The sequence below is a fragment of the Panthera onca genome, chromosome B3 (assembly GCF_046562875.1).
Source record: "Panthera onca isolate mPanOnc1 chromosome B3, mPanOnc1 haplotype 2, whole genome shotgun sequence".
Lineage (NCBI taxonomy): Eukaryota > Metazoa > Chordata > Mammalia > Carnivora > Felidae > Panthera > Panthera onca.
The window spans coordinates 93,250,872-93,269,024 of NC_138344.1; positions in this window are offsets into that span (position 1 = coordinate 93,250,872).

Consider the following 18,153-nt stretch of genomic DNA (forward strand, 5'->3'; position numbering starts at 1 on the left):
CTACCATTGAAAATTTGTATTGGCAGGATTAATTGCAGAGAATTGCTTCCAGAGGTTTGCTATAATTTACAACTTGGAGTTACTTCTCTAATACTTTGCTGTTTGAAATAGAATCATTTGTGATTTTCCAAAGATGATAGCATAATGTTTCACAGGGTTCAAAAGTTTCATTTGAAATTTGGACTTTCATTTGTAATTTGAAAGATAGCCTGTAGTGTAAAATGACCAGTGAAAGGCATTAAAAATTACTATCTACTATTAGAGTAATGTCATGGTTGTTGCAAATCACCAGAATGGAAGTTAATCAGCAGTTGGTATTGTAATTTCATATATCCTTGTCTTAGAGTATTCAGAGTGACTTACTTTCAGCCAGAAGACTTGTGCTATACTTGGATAAGCTTAGGTGGAAAATAGCCAGTACGAGTAGTAGCACTGTGTAAAAGGAGATTTGTGACTTCCTTCTTGGTATAATTTGAATGATGCTAAAATTCATGGAGTCATAGAGTTTAGAAGAGTTCTGGGCATGGGGTGACTCTCATGAATGATCATGTCTGGGTGAGGTGTTGCACTGGCTTAGGTAGCCAAGTAATAGTTGATAGTGATAAAGGGTTAAAGGTATCGTCATGGAGGAGGTAGAGTCATACAAAGGATAAATAAGGCCTGCTTTATAATTTTGCATAGTGTTTGACTTGTCCATCTATTTTCATTAAGAACTAGGGTATGGACAGTGACATTCTAGATTCTACTGGGGACCAAAGCCAATCTCAGAAGGGACAGCTTTAAACCTTGAAAATGTTTATGAAGGCATTTCATGCTCTGAGTGACTTTCACACATTAGACACTATGTTGGATGAATGAATGAAATGGTGTGTAGAAAGAAGAGGCTAGGAGAGGAAGGTAAACATGGAATTACTTTGTTCTGGAAAGCAATGACTGTGATCTTTTTCTCTTATATATATCTACCCTGCCACATACTTTGAAAAATGACTACTTGGAATATTATTTAGCTTTAGGAAATAAGAATTTATTTGCTAATCAAATAATATTTATCAGTGATATATGGCAGTGATATTCTAGGTCCTGGGAAGATAGGGAGGTGGAAAGAGTCAGTCAAATAACATATACCAAGTGGTGATAAAGTCAGGGTGAAGACAATGATGAAGGTTTCTCACCATAGAATAGTTAGGTTAAGTCTCTCAGTAGGCTGATATTTGAGCAGAGACTTGGGTGAAGTTAAGAGGCTGGCCGAGTAGATACCTGGAAGAACATTCCAGGGGGAATAAAGAGGTAGATGTTGCAAATCATTTGGCTCCCATAGTGCTCCAGCATCTGTTTGCCACAAGCTGCCTTGAGCTCCAGGACCCCATGTAGTATATCCCATAATTCTGTCTCCTTGAGGAAGAACCAATATTTTACTTCTTTATTGCTCATCTGTTAACAATAGTCACTCCCTTTTATTGAGTGCTAATCAAGGTACCAGATACTGATTAATTTATTCCTCACAACATTCCTATTTTTTTAATTATAAAGTTTCTTTAATATTTTTTTTGAGAGAGGGAGAGAGAGAGAGAGAGAGAGAGAGAGAGAATGAATATGAGCAGGGGAAGTGCAGAGAAAGAGGGAGAGAGAGAATCCCAAGCAGGCTCCACACTGTAGCATGGAGCCTGATACAGGACTCATATTCAAGAACTGTGAGATCATGACCTGAGCTGAAATCAAGAGTTGGACGCTTAACCGACTGAGTCACACAGGTGTCCCAACAACTCTGTTAAGGAGGCATTACTATCTCCATTTTACAGAAGAGAAAACCAAGAGTCTAAGAGGTCACATAATTTAACAACACATAAGAATCCCAGATTTCTGGGACTGAAAGGAGATTTTCTAATTCTGAAGCCCATTTTGCATTTATTTGGCTCATCTCAGAAAGAGCTAGTGTATCTATATGCAAAATCACGTTAATGGGTCAGTATTTTTAAACATTTTATTTTTAAGCTAATTGTAGGTTCACATGCAGTTGTAAAGAATGATACAGAGAGAGATCCTGTGTCCCTGTTACTCTAATTTCCCTAATGATAACATCCTGCAAAACTATAAGGCAATGGGAAAAAGGAGAATTGAGGCAAATCTTAAAGATTGTAGAAAACTATAGTATAATGTTGGTACTTGGCGTTGACACAACCCATTGATTATTGTTCACATATCCCCAGTTTTACTTGTATTTGTGTGTGTGTGTGTGTGTGTGTGTGTGTGTGTGTGTGTGTGTATGTGTTTGTGTGTATTTAGTTCCACACAATTGTAGCACATGTATAGATTCATGTGTCCATCATCACGGATAAGATCTAGAACAGTTCCATCACCACAAATATCCCTTGTGTTGTTCTTTTACAACTGCATCCATTCCCCCTTCCCCAATTCCTTCATTCTTAACCCCTGGCAATCATTAATCTGTTCTCCATTTCTATAATTTTGTGATTTTGAAAATATTATATAAATGGAATAATATAGTATGTAACCTTTGGTTTTTCTTTTCACTTAGCATGATCATCTAAGAATTTATCCAAGTTGTTGTGTGAATTAATACTTCATTTCTTTTGACTGCTGAGTAGTATTCCATGGTATACATGTACCACAGTATGATTGACCATTCACTGAGTTAATATTTTATTGTTCTTAGGAAATATGTGTATTTTAATAAGGGCTACCTAAAGACAATATCTTAAGTCTAAGTAGAGACTTTAAAATTATATTTCATCAGCTATAAGCTAGATGATCCTCCTGGAAGATAATGGTCTTGGGTCACTCTTTGATTATAGCATGTAAGTGGAGGATGGCGGGAAACCTACTTTTCCATTTTATGCTTGATCTCACTGACAGTATTACAAATGATGCTGCAGTGTACATTCTGTAACTGGATGAGATACATTGCTTTGCAGGAGAAAAAACTTTTCCATCTCATGCATCCTGTCTCAAATTTATAAGAAGGGAAAAAGGGTTGCCATGTAAACAAGCATGTTCTTGTTCTTTTCAGAGAGGGAAAACAGGAATGAGAAATGATACATCTATCTTTTTAGAATTCCCTTATGGATAGACTCAAATGGTTTTGTTCCTGGCTGGTTACTCTCCACTCTAACCAAGCATCTCCACTGTCATCTTTTATAAATTTTAAGTGGGCCAGATTTGTGGATTACTTCCTACTGAACATATAGAAACATATACAAACTCTTTGCATGATGCAAATGGTTGTTTTTATTTTTTAAAAGTATATTTCGTACTTGTGTCTTCACTCCGACTTATTTTTCAGGTCTCAGTTGCTGGTCCTCTTACCGTGTTTTTGATTCTAACTGGTTACCCTACTTGATTTCCACCTACTTTACCTAAATAGAACTTAAGATCTGCATCTTTAAGCCTTACCTTAATTCTTTTTTGTTTCCTTTTTTTTCCCCCACTGCATCAAAAGCCCATTGATACTTATGCTCTGGCCAGCTGGGGTTTAAAGAGAAAATCTGTGTAATATTGTGTTGTATTTGAGGGAGGCCATATGAACCTTTGCTTTTAATCCTAATAGCCTAGATTGCTATGAAGAGGAGAGTAACACTTCTATTTCTATATTAATTCAGTTAGTACTTGTTGAGCATTTATGTTGTGTGAGACAGCATGCCAGGTGTTGTGATGGCCACAGAGGTGCATTGGCCTTCAAAGAATATGTCCCAATAACAACGGTAAGACGGGTCTATTATTGGAGAGCAAGATGCTGAGAGTTAATGAAAACCTGACAGGATGATGAAGATCTGTTGACCCTGCTTTTGTCATAATATCAACTTGACATCCGTGTCACCTCCTCCAGCTTATAGAACACACTCAGTTTTCATTGATATTCTTTTTTAATCTTCATATTTCTTGTCTATAGATTAAGTCAGTGAATCTCAGACATGTGGAGATAGAGTTCAAGAACAAATCCAGAACTTTATCAAGAGAATTTACATTCTCATTTATTATTATATTTTTGTAGTAAGAGCTTTAGGTTTTAAAACTTTACCTAAGTCTGTATGGTCTACCTTGTGACTGTGTGATGTGGAGGTGAAGAATTTAAGAGTCCATTTCAATAATTTTATTTTCCTTTAATATAATAATCCTCAAAAGAAATACTTTTTTCTCCTATGAAGGGCATGAATTAACTAACTCTCCTTCCATGGATATAATTTTGAATTATGTTGCTTGGAGGTTAAATCAGGAGAACTGCATATAAGTATATGAATGTTTAAATAATTATTGTTAATTTAAGCATCCTTAAGAGAGCTTTAGCTGCTCAAGTGAGCATTTGCTTAATTTAAATTGAATTAAAAATAATCTTTGGGAGAAACAGTTTCTAAAGTGCAACTTGAATTTCATGGAAATGGGAGGAATAAGATGTTGTGTTGCAAAGATCTAATATTGCAAGGATGGTATTTTGAGCCTTCCTGATGCAGATATGCCTGAATATTAGATTGGTACAAAATTACATTGTCAAATGATGCTCCAGAGGGGCAGAAAAGTTTCTGCCAAAGGTTTCTTTCCTGCGGCCAGAGAGCTCTATGAAAGGTACATTTCTTGCTTTCAAATTTAGGAACATCTAGGAAATTACCTGAAGGATAATTTTATGTAGAGTATATTAAAATATTCCAATTTTGCTCACCTTCCAGGTGGCTGAGCAGAACTCATAGGAAAGAAGATTACATAAGGGCCTAATAAATGACGTGAAATAGGTTCCAAAGCAACCTCTTTGTTTTAGAAATGTATTTTTGGAGAATTGCATTAGTAAACCAATATATATGGTATGTTTCCTCAAGGGAATTACCTGGGCATGATTTGATTCCTAAAATCACTCTTTCTGGTTTGCCACCCTATTTTAACGGGAAAAGCACTACTAGAAGTGAGAGAAGAAAATGGTGAGAGGAACAGTCATGGGAAAGAGTTAGGGGAAATGAACATGATTGTTACAAATGTGTGTATGGTCTTTTGTACTGGCTCTCTACCATCATTATACCTTGGATACTGGTGTCAGAAAGAGCACAAGACTGTCCTGACTTCGATTACCATGAAGGTGGTCAGGCAGCTGAGGAAAAACAAGCAACTGAAAAATTCAGCTGAAGACCTTAAGAAAAGGCCCTAGGCAGTTTGCAAAAATTTGGGAAGCTTAATCGACTAGGGGGCATGGAATTGGGAGAAGGGTTCAAGTCAAATTTACTTAGATCTCCAGAGCTGGAGAACCTGCACAGAAGAACTAACATAACTGGCTTGGGACTGCTATAGAAAGTTCTGTTAGCAAGGTTAGCCTTTCTGATGACTGGATACTCAGATTTTCAGAATGTTCCCACCATTCCCTAACTGATCAGGGTCGTTTACTGTGCCAAAGTGTTTATGCAAACATTATGGCTTATGCTTAACACCTGCTTTCATTCTGAGAGTCTGGAATTTTGGTATGTGTTAGGCAGAGGTGCCCCCAATGAAAACCTTGGACAGTGAGTCTCTAATGAGATTCCCTGATAGGCAACATTTCATACACATCACACAATTTGGTGCTGGAAAAATTAAGTCATCCTATCTGACTACACAAGGAGAAGACTCTTGAAATCTTGAGCCTGTTTCCTCCAGAATTTGCTCATGTTTCTTTTCCCTTTATGGATTTTGCTTTGTATCTTTTCACTGTAATAGGTCATAACTATATGTACTGTGAGTTCTAGCAAATCACTGAATTTGGAGGGGGGTTTGGGGACCCCCAACACAGAACCCTAACTGGAACAGGTTTGTAGATGAAATGAAAATTGTAATATAGGTGTATAATACATTCTGGAATTTAAATCAGGGATGAGTTTGGAATAGCTAAAAAGCTATTATTTAAAATCTAATATTTAAACTCTTGACAACCTGGTCCAGGAATTTGTATGTACTAAGGTCCTTCTATGTAAGGCAAGTGGGGCCCAACTCCCAACATGAACTGAATCTGGTGAGTTTAATTTACTAGAAGAGTAGTGGACAACTTGTTAATGGAAAATCTCTAAATAGACGTATTGGTGGAAAACTCTTGTTCTAGCAGTGCAGATACAGATAAGGGGAGAAGGTCTCATTGTTGGCATTTTAAAGACTAACATTCACCATTCATAGTTAATATCGTAAGTGTTTCTTAGTTAAACATAAACAAAATTCCTTTCGCATTTCTTCTTTGCTAAATGTTATTCTTAAAGATGGTGCTTTTGTTGATAGCAAACTGTATTAAAAGCTAAAGCAAGATGTTCTTACATCCAAGGGAAGATGTTAACTGAAATCATAAATATCTGCAATTTAGTGTTAGCAGCTAGTCTGGCTTGTACAATCAGTGTTTAAGAGGGAAAAGTCCTCTATTTAGAGAAATACACTCCCTTATTTAAAAAAATCACAATAAACAACTTTCAGTCTTTTAAGGGACTGTCGAAAAAAAGTGTTCAACTGTTCTTTGACTTGCCTATTCTCTAAAGTAGGAAAATCTGCCTTTGAAACTAATAATGTGCAGTTTAGTTATATGGCCCTTATTGGTGTTTTGTCACTTAAGGCTTTATGAAAGCCCGGAGAGCCTACTACTGTGCAACAAGGTTAGCATAGAGAATATTGATTCCTTACATTAATGAACAAAACTGGAATTATACCCTGCCTTGTTACCCTGTTGTGGGACCTGAATTAGAGGAGAGAGCCTTGGAATCATGTGGTCTTGGTTCTGCCTCATTTTTACCATCCCCTGCTGATTACCATTTTCACATACTGGTAAAATAACTGGCATATTTCTCAAAAAGAGAGTGCAGTTGGAACTTTTATAGAATTAACTTGGACATTTTAAATTCTGTTATTTGGGAGGGAGATGAGGGTGTGAATTCACCCTGTAGGTGTAGATGGGGTCTTTAAATTAGGGCAACTTAGCATCAAATAGGATGATCATATAGCTTATTTAGCTGGCACTTTTGAGAATGAAAAGAGAACAATTAATACTTACACGGGGACATGTATACAGTGGGACTGTTCCTGGGACAACTGAGACATGTGGTCGTTCCAGCTTTGAACACTTACTTGGTTTTTCCTGTCCTGAGTATTAGGAAATTTATTAAATTGTGAAGTATTTTAGATGTTGTGGGAGAAAATACTCAGCAAACCTGTGTTCGTTGATACTAAAACATGGCCTCAGAATACTCTGACACTTCTCTCATTGAGAGGTGGGGTCTAAGACACCACCCTTTGAATCTGGGTGCGCTTGTCACTGCTTGACCAATAGAGAGTATGATGGAAGCAACATTGTGATTTCCATGGCTGGGTCAATAGATGATGTAGCTTGTTCCCTGGGACATTCCTCTTTGGAGCCCTAAACTGGCATGTAAGAAATCTGACCACCCTAAGGCTGTCCAGCTGTGAAGAAGGAAAGCCATATGGAGAGGGCACATGGAGTTAACTGGTCATCAGTCCTAATCTTCAGGTCATCCCAGCTTAGATAAATGTAAGTAAGTGAACCTTCAGGTTGATGGGCTGCAAGACAACAGTCAGGAAAGAATTCTTGAGATGTTTTCAGTATAAAAAGGTGCTTCTATTATAGCACAGGGACAGGACCCATGGCAGAAAGAGCTGCACTGGGATTGTGATGAGTAACTGATTGTATACTTTTTAGTTAGTGGGGGTTAGAGATAGGGTAAGTCTCTACGGAATTTGTGCATGTTAAAAGCAAGGTCTCCAGGACCTTGGAGGGCTAGCTGCTGTTAAGATAAGTTTCTTTACTACTGTCTAGTAAAACATTAGTCATGAGACCCTTCAGATGTATGTCAGTCGGCCATATGTTTGAAAGGTAATTGCTAACATATATCTTGGGGGGTGTTTATGGCTATCAGAGGAAAGTAGCATTTGCAAGAGCAGAGCTATAGTGGTAAAACATTAAAGGAAGTCCTTGAGGGAGCTGTAGGAGTGTTACAATCTTTGTGCTTCAAGAATCCTACCTGGAGACTATGAGCCACAGCAAAGTTTGGCCTTTGTTCCTTTTTCCCCCATCAAGGTGATTCCACCTTGTAGCCTTGTAGCCCACCAGGTCTTCCCAGCTGAGGCCAGTGTTGTTATGAAGCAGAGATGAGCCATTCCTGTATTACTCTTTTTAAATTTCAGATGCACCTAAAACATAAGAATAATAAAGTGGTTATGTTAGGCCACTGATTTTAGGATAATTTGTTATACGTAATTGTAATGGGAATGCTGTGCTTTCTATTTTTGCATTTATCTGTTTCAAGGTATTCCAGGACTTTCCTCAATACCCTTGGCTCTGAGCAGATATATCTCATTATTCTACAACACACTGTTGTTCCTCTCTGAGGTGGGTTCCTATGTCTTGCATCACCTGAGGCACATATTAGCTATCTTGAAGCACACCTGCTTTCTGGAAACTTGCTTTGTAGATTCCAATGTTTATTGACTTTCCTCTTTAAATCACAATATTATACACTATAATGTCAACCTTATGGCTTTAGTACATGCTGTTTCTACTTTTCACTTTTGTTTTGTATGTGTCTTGCCTTCTCAGGTAGGTGGTAATATAAGCTCCTTGAGGGCAAGTGCAAGCTGTGTGTTATTTTATCTTGTTGTGGCACAGTGCAGTGATAAACAAAGGGGGGGAAATATGTATTCTCCCAGTGCTCCCTGGGACCATTTTTCATTTTCAATATTTCCCTTTGATCTTAAAATGCAGGGATGCCCTGATGTATTTGAAAGCCATTATCAAGGATAATTCTGAACCATACAGAAAAAGTGAAGAGACTACTTTAGATGTGCTGTGCAAGATGAGTTAATGAGATGCTGGGAAACAAAAGCACATAATGAATGGCTTTATTTGTGGGATAAACAAGGCTTTCCGAGTGTGCCAATACAAAATCCTTTATGATTAGGTTGATTTAGGTTCTTTTAACACTTTTGATAATGTTTTACAGGCTAATAAAGCTTCTTCGGGGGAAAAGTAAAGTCTAAAGTTTTTCCCATAAATTAGTTGATGCTTTTATTTTTTCCTAAATTGACGATTGTTTTTCAACAAGGAAAACTTTAAGGGAGGTTTCCTAATAATGGATAAGAGGAAATTCTCAAAGAATTAGAAAGATGTTAAAGAGATGCAGAAAAACATTTTTAGGTTAATTGCCTAGGAGGGTTTTCATGTTCCAAGATTAAGAAGACAGGGAAATCCTGATATAATGTGTCACTCCTGTAAGTGTCTTGTGGGCTGACAGTGATACTATTCTTATCCCCTCTCCCTGGGCTTTATTCAGTTCTGAAATCTTCAGTAGAAGATTGGGGTAAAAGTTTCCAAGTTCTTCATTTCATCTCTTGGGAGTGGCATAAAATAGCAAGGGAAGATTTGGTACTAGATTAGATAATTGAATATGGAGGAAATATGTGGAGCTGTAGAGAAACATTGTCAGAAGTAAAATTTTCAAATAAAGAAACAAAGACATCATTGCACAAAACTAATTAGTTTAAGAGCAGTCTTTTAGTTAGTTGTTTTAAGAAATAGAACAAGCCTCATTTCTGCGTTGTTAGGATTCCTGGGTGGCTCAGTTGGTTGTCTGACTTTGGCTCAGGTCATGATTTCACGTGTGTGAGTTGGAGCTCCACATCACGGAGCCTGCTTTGGATTCTGTTTCACTCTCTCTCTGCCCCTCCCCCACTCGTGCTCTCTTTCTCTCAAAAATTAATAAACATTAAAATAAAATAAAATAAAATAAAATAAAATAAAATAAAATTCAATGTTGTTATCGAGTTTTGGGTCAAAATGGATGGCCCTTCAATTTCTTCTTCTTAAGGTTGATTCTGTCTCAAAAATTGTCTTATCTCAAGTGTTTACATCAATATAATATTTTTGATCCTATACATTTTTTTTTCACATCCAGACCATTTTGAAGGTATGATACAAGATTAGAGAATTTATAGTAATTAATCACTTTTCTTTTTAGGACTTTTTACTTCACCAATTCTATGGCTCCTAGCTAACCTTAGCTTTGAGCGCTAGGAGCAGTGGTTGACCCAGAAAGTTGCTTCTCTTTAGTCCCATTGCACAGCGAGATTTTTCAGGATCCATATGCCATAACCATTAGAGTAGGTTCAGGAACTAGTAATACCAGTTGATGATCTCAGAATCCTATTGCAAGTAGGTGATTTATAGGACACTGCAAAGAAATCAGTCAGTAGACACACCTCATGCCAAAGTGATAATGGATACATAGCTTAATTCACAAATTTAGAGATGTAGAAATAGACAGGTTGGCACAGTATGCCTTGTATCTCCTATATCTGATGCCTAGGTTGCACAAAGATAAAGTGACTTGGGTCTATTGAGTTTCTCTTTTATTAAACAACTTTTGGTTTATGAAAGAAACAGAGCTACAGCAATTTGTTTTTGAGGAACATATAAATCTCAGAAGTTTGTAGTTCCAAGTTGTCAGAGAAAGTGTAGAATGTGGAGCACAAATATCTATTCTACTTGCTAGGGTTAGTTGTGGTTATCCTCTGCTTTTTTATTGTCTTGGTAGCAGTGGGGACACAGAAAAGGGCAGGCAGCAGCATCTTTCCACATCATGAATGAAATTTTAGATTGCTCATATGTCATGAATTCTATGTGAAATGGGAGGTACACACAGAGGAAAGAGGATGAAGAGAAACTTAAATCTCAATTTCCTATGGGTCAGGAAATATTTGTGTCAAGGAAGAAAAACAATAAAATTTATAAATTAATTTTTTTTTACTTTTATAAAAAGTAGAAGTACTTTTTGCTTACTTTTTGTAAAAAAATCATCTTTTGTATGTCAGCTATATACTTCAGTAATAAAAAAATTATTTTTAATAGGGTTGATTAGGCATTGAGGGGTTGAATATAAGCAGAAACACAATTCACAGATTTGTTAATTATTTTCTCTGTTATGGACTGCAACTAGTTTGATCTTTAATAATAGTAAGTAAGCATATTAAGAAAGAAATGAACCTTGTTAACGGGAGCTGCTTACCTGTTATCCACTCTGAGCCCCAGAAACTCTCCTCATTCCCTATTTATAAAGTAAAATGTGGTCTTCATAGAGAAATTTTCTGATATAAATGATTAAAAAGTTCTTTATACTGCTACCACCAGAGAGAACTATTAGTATTTTTTCTATTCCTAATTTTGTGCATTATTGATGTAATACTGAATATATAAATATATTTTGCTTTTAATATAAACATTTTCTAGTTTTACTGAAAATTCTTCATGAACATGTTTAATGCTTGCATGATATTCTTTTGGCTCCTGATTTATTGTTTGCTACTAATGTTGAGTGGAATCAACTGTTCTGAGTATTAGCAAACAATAGGGTGAGCAGTCTAAACAGTAGTCAGCTGTAATAAATCCAACCCCAAGTCAGTTTACCCAGGACACCAGGAAAATGGGCTTTACCTTTTTCTGGCTAAAAGTTCCTTCTAATAATGATGCAGACAGGTATAATACATTTTATGAATGGATAAAACTTTGTTTATGTATGGAATATAAACAAGTCGGCTCTAAGGAACAAGGGGTCTGTAATATCTGAGATGTTCCCAAGCACCCAGGCACAGTGAAATCCTTGATATATAAAAACCCAATTCATTCTCTGTGTCATTTAGAATCTTTCACTTCAGTAATTTAGTGGGCCCTTCCCAGAACTTTTCCTAAGGTAGAGCTAACTAGAAGCTCTTCTGATCAGAAGCTGCACTTCCGATTAGTAATTATTTCATTTACATATGGGTTTTTCTCAAAACATACATAGTACCAGAAGGAGACCCTAATTTTAGGACAACAGAAAAAAGTGGACACTCAATTTGATTTTTGCTGACAGCTGTACTAGGTTACTTATTCCTACAGAGGTCTTGGGGGGACCTCACTTCTATATTTTTAATAATTTAAAATTTCTGCAGTGTCTTTATCCCTCTTTCGTCTAGGGATCTTTTATCTTTCATCTGATTTTCCACAAGATTGTACTTATCAGTATGCTCTGCTCTGAATTTACTGACCGATGACTTATTTTGTTCTAACAATACTTGGTTTTGTCCCTTCTCTGCTATTGATAGCTCTGGTCAATATCATCCAACATACTACTCAATGCATTCCAGGGTATGAAGACACAGTGATTTCCCAGCCATTCTATGATATGAATATTAAGCTTTGAAAACTAAGCTTTTATGTGTGTTAGTTCTTGGGATATACTCCCTGAAATAAAATTATTAGATAAAAGTTTATGAACATTTTAAAGCTCTTGTTATATATTTCCAAAGTGTTTTCTGGTATACTACCATATGATATACATATGAAGTAATTACTGACAGGGATGCCAGGATTGAAACTATACTTGTTAGGAAGGATCTATCTCACATATGTGTTTTTATGTATATTTATAATTACTTATATATGAGAGATTTTAAATTTGAAGCTTTATGATGAAATGAGAAAGATTAACTCCCGTCCCAACACTCAACTAAATGATAGTACATTTATTCTGTAGTTAATTTAAGCATACATTAAATCTAAAAATCATAAATCCCACAAATAGTATTCTAATATCCATTTCCAGTTGTTCTTTTCTGAGGAACCAGGAAGCATTCTTTGTTTATTATGCCAAGAAAACAGTTCCACCCGTTTAAGTTCTCACTAAATTTCCCTTATCCAAGTACCAGAATACTCTATCACACATTCCATTCTATTTACTAACTGCCTTTTATTTAGAATTGGTCATTTTTGCTTAAGGACTTATTGATATATGCAGAAATTTCTTGTTTTTGTCATCTCTAAATACTCAAATATTCCCTAAAATCCCAAGTGTTTATTGACATATTATATGAAAACTTAATTTTGCTATTCTTTTTTGGGTTGCATGTTTACTTATTCCTTGGGAATTGCTTTTTCCTGCTCTCTCTTCCATTCATTCTCCATGTGCATACCAACTCAATGTTCACAGACTAAACAGTGCTCTCCAACTATGGTTTTAAATATCATTTATATACAGGTAACTGCCAAATTGCCAACTCCTGCCCAGATTTAACCCAACTTCAGAACTGTATAGCCAGCCACCTAATAGATACCTTCACTGAGATGTTGAATAGTGCCTAAAACTTTATGCACGCAAAACTACTTTTTAAAGTCTCTATCCTTCCTCATCACCCCAGTGATGCTCAAACTACTATCTACTATCAGTTTTTCATAGATCAGTCAATGGCAATTCTGTCCTTCTAGTTGCTCAGGCCAAAACTTGGAGTGATCACTGATTTTTCTCTTCCACATTCTACTTTTAATCCATTAGTAAATCCTGTTAGTCTATTTTTAAGATATAACCAAAATCCAATACTTCTCACCATGTTTACAGCTAACAAACCAGTGTGAAGCCCCATCATCTCTTGCCTGGATTATTACAATCACCCTCTAACAGGGTATCCCTACTTATATTTTTACTTCAGTATAATAGGTTCACTAGTGTCTCCCCCAAATTCATGTCCACTTGGAACCTCAGAATATGACCTTATTTGGAAATAGGATCTTTGCAGATGTAATTAATTAAGTTAAGAAGAAATCATACTGGATTAGGTTGGGCTCTAATCCAGTGACTACTGTCTTTATAAGAAGAAAAAAACAGAGACACAGACATATACCAACAGTGGGAGAAGGCCATGTGAAAATAGAGGCAAAGATCTGCATCTGCTGTTCAAGGAATGTCAGGGATTGCTAGTTACCACCATAAACTCTTAAGAGTCAAGGAAGTTTCCTCCCCTTGAGCTTGCATAGAGAGCTTGGCCCTACTAAAACCTTGATTTCAGATTTCTAGCCTCCAGAACTATGATTTTTAAATCACCCAGTTTATTATATTTTGTTATAACAGTGCTTGGAAATTAATGTACACGCTATGGTTCATTTTCAACAGAGAAGTCAGTTATCCTTCTGTAATATAAGGTCAAGTCCTCTTTTGCTCAGACCCTTCAGTGACTTACCCTTTCACTCTGATTAAATACCCAAGTCCTTTCAAAGTCTACAAAACTCAACATTATCTGCATTCACCCATATCAACTCTCAGACCACATCTCCTTTGCTCCTCTTCACCTACACTTTACTATATCTTGATTATATCAGGCATGCTTGCACTCTAGAGCCTAGACTGCCTCGTGTAAGATGCTCTCCTCTGGATACCTAAAGAGCATTTCTTTCAACTCTTTACACAGAGTTCCTTCGTAATAAGGCTCACACTGATCTACCTTATTTAAAATTGTAATCAGCTCCCTGCTCTGACCCCACTCTTTACTATTACCCTCCCCTATTTTTCTTCCATAGCAATATGATCTTCTAATATATCAGATTATTTATTTATTTTTAAATATTTTTTATCTATTTTCTTTCACCCCTCACATAAACATCATAAGGGTTGTGATGTTTGTTTGGCATGTAGGAAGTATTCAAACACTTTTGAATTAATTTATTCATTCAATAATATTTTGGTGCATACCATGTGTTACATAGTGATTTTTCCCTATTTTCATGTACTGCATTTTCTTCTGTGCTATATATAGTTATAGTTCATGGAAGGACATTTTAAACATTTTTAATAGATACCTTACAGGGTTACTATGAGTATTTTGTGAGTTGTTAGATGTAATATACCTAGAAAGATTCTGGCATGTATTAAGTGATCCATAAATGTTAGTTTTTAAATTTAAATATTTACTTATTTATTTAATTTTTTAAAAGATTTTTTTTACATTTATTTGTTTTTGAGAGACAGAGAGAGACAGAGTGCAAGTGGGGAAGGGACAGAGAGAGAAGGAGACACAGAATCTGAAACAGGCTCCAGGCTCCAAGCTGTCAGCACAGAGCCTGAGGTGGGGCTTGAACCCAGAGTAGTGAGATCATGACCTGAGTGGAAGTCAGTCACTCAACCGACTGAGCCACCCAGGTGCCCCTTATTTATTTAATTTTTATTTTAATTCCACTGTAGGTAATATACACTGGAATTTACAATAGTTATATTGGTCTCAGGTATACGATATAGTAATTCAACAATTCCATACATCACCTAGTACTCATCACTACAAGTGTAATTCTTAATCCCCATCACCTATTTCAACCATCCCCCCATACACCTACCCTCTGGTACACATCAGTTTGTTCTCTACAGTAGGAGTCTGTTTTAAGTCTCGTCTTGGTTTGTCTCACTCTCTTTTTTCTTCCTTTGTTCATTTTTTTTGTTTCTTAAATTCCACATATGAGTGAAATCATATGGTATTTGTGATGTATATATATATATATATATATGTATATGTATATATATATATATATATATATATATATATATATATATATATATACATACACACACACCACATCTTCTTATAGGAGATTAGTGGGACTGGGTTGGTGGGAGAGTAAACACAATTAATGGATTTCTTTGATTTTCAATTAAGTGTATTATTAGATTTTGATACATTAAATTCCATATATGAGTGAAATCACATGGTATTTGTCTTTCTCTGGCTGAATTATTTTGCTTAGCATAATACACTTAAGTTCCATCCATGTCATTGCAAATGGCAAGATTTCATTCTTTTGGAGTAATATTCCACTGTATATATATTATATTATATACATACACACATATGTGTACACACACACATATATATTATATAATATATATACACATATAGACATGTGTACACACACACACACACACACACACACACACAAAACACCTCTTCTTTATCCATTTATCAGTTGATGGACATTTGGGCTCTTTCTTTAATTTGACTATTGTTGATAGTGCTGCTATAAACATTGGGGTGCATGTGCCACTTTGAATCAGTATTTTCCTATCTTTTGGAAAATACCTAGTATTGCAATTGCTGGGTCATAAGGTAGTTCTATTTTTACTTTTTGAGGAACCTCCATACTGTTTTCCAGTGTGGCTATACCAACAGTGTAAGGGGTTCCCTTTCTCCACATCCTTACCAACATCTATTGTTTCCTGAGTTGTTCATTTTAGCCCTTCTGACAGGTGTGAGGTCATATCTCATTGTGGTTTTGATTTGTATTTCCTTGATGATGAGTGATGTTGAGCATTTTTTCATGTGTCTGTAAGCCATTTGCATGTTTTCTTTGGAGAAATGTCTATTCATGTCTTCTGCCATTTCTTAATTGTATTGTTTATCTTTTGGGTGTTGAATTTGATAAATTCTTTATAGATTTTGTATACTAGCCCTTTATCTAATAAGTAATTTGCAAATATCTTCTCTCATTCTGTAGGTTGCCTTTTAGTTTTTTTCATTGCTTTATTTGCTCCATTTCAGAAGCTTTTTATCTTGAGGAAGTCCCAATGGTTAATTTTTGCTTTTGTTTTGCTTGCCTCCAGAGACGTGTCTAGTAAGAAGTTGCTGCAGCCAAGGTCAAAGTTGTTGCCTGTGTTCTCTTCTAGGATTTTGATGGTTTCCTGTTTCACATTTAGGTCTTTCATCTATTTTGAGTTTATTTTTGGGTATATGCATAGGAAAGTGGTCCAGTTTCATTCTTCTGTATGTTGTCATCCAGTTTTCCTAACACCATTTGCTGATGAGAATGTTTTTTTTCCACTGGATATTTTTTCCTGCTTTGTTGAAGGTTAGTTGACAATAGAGTTGTGGGTCCACTCCTGGGTTCTGTATTCTGTTCCATTGACCTATGTGTCTGTTTTTGTGCCATTACCATATTGTCTTGATGATTACAGCTTTATAATATAGCTTAAAGTCCAGAATCATAATGCCTCTCACTTTGCTTTTCTTTTTCAACATTACTTTGGTTTTTTGGGTTCTTTTGGTTTGGTTCCATACAAATTTTAGAATTGTTTTTTCTAGCTCTGAAAGAGTTGGTGTTATTTTGACAGGGATTGCAGTGAATGTGCAGAGTGCTTTGGGTAATACAGACATTTGGACCATATTCGTGCTTCCATTCCATGAGGATGGAATGTTTTTCCATGTATTTGTGTCCTCTTCAATTTCTTTCACAAGTTTTCTATAGTTTTCAGAATACAGATCTTTGACTTTGGTTAGGTTTATTCCTATGTATCTTATGGGTTTTGATGCACTTGTAAATGGGATCGATTCTCTGATTTCTTTTTCTGCTGCTTCATCATTGGTGAATAGCAATGCAACAGATTTCTGTACATTGATTTTATATTCTGTGACTTTGCTGAATTAATGTATTGTTCTAGCAATTTTTTAGTGGAGTCTTTTGGGTTTTCTACATACGGTATCATGACGTCTGCAAAGAGTGAAAGATTGACTTCTTCCTTCCTAATTTGGGTGCCTTTTATTTCATTTTGTTGCCTGATTGTTGAGGCTAAGACTTCCAGTACTAGGTTAAATAACAGTGGTGAGAGTGGACATCTTTGTCATGTTCCTGACCTTAGAGGGAAAATTGAGAGATCTCCCCATTGAGGATGATTTTAGCTCTGGGTCTTTCATATGTGGCCTTTATGATGTTGGGGTATGTTCCTTCTATCCCTACTTTCTTGAGGGTTTTTATCAAGAAAGGATGTTGTATTTTGTCAGATGCCTTTTCCACATCTATGACAGGATCATATGATTATTACCCTTTCTTTTATTGATGTGGCATATCACATTGATTGATTTGAGGATATTGAACTACCCCTGCAACCCAGCAATAAATCCCACTTGATTGTGGTGAATAATTATTTTAATATACTGTTGGATTTGATTTGCTAGTATCTTGTTGAGAAATTTTGCATCCATGTTCATCAGAGATATTGGTCTGTAGTTCTTTTAAGTGGGGTCTGTGTCTGGTTTTGGAATCAAGGTAATTCTGACCTCATAGAATGAGTTTGGAAGTTTTCCTTCCATTTCTATTTTTTGAAACAGTTTTAAAAGAATAGGCATTAACTCTTCTTTAAATATTGAATAGAATTCTCCAAGGAAGCTATCGGGCCCTGGACTCTTGTTTGGTGGGAGATTGTTGATTACTGATTAAAGTTCTTTGCTGGTTATGGGTCTGTTCAAATATTCTATTTCTTCCTGTTTCAGTTTTGGTAGTTTATGTATTTTTAGGAATTTATCCATTTCTTCCAGATTGCCCAATTTTTTGGCATATAAGTGGCTTAT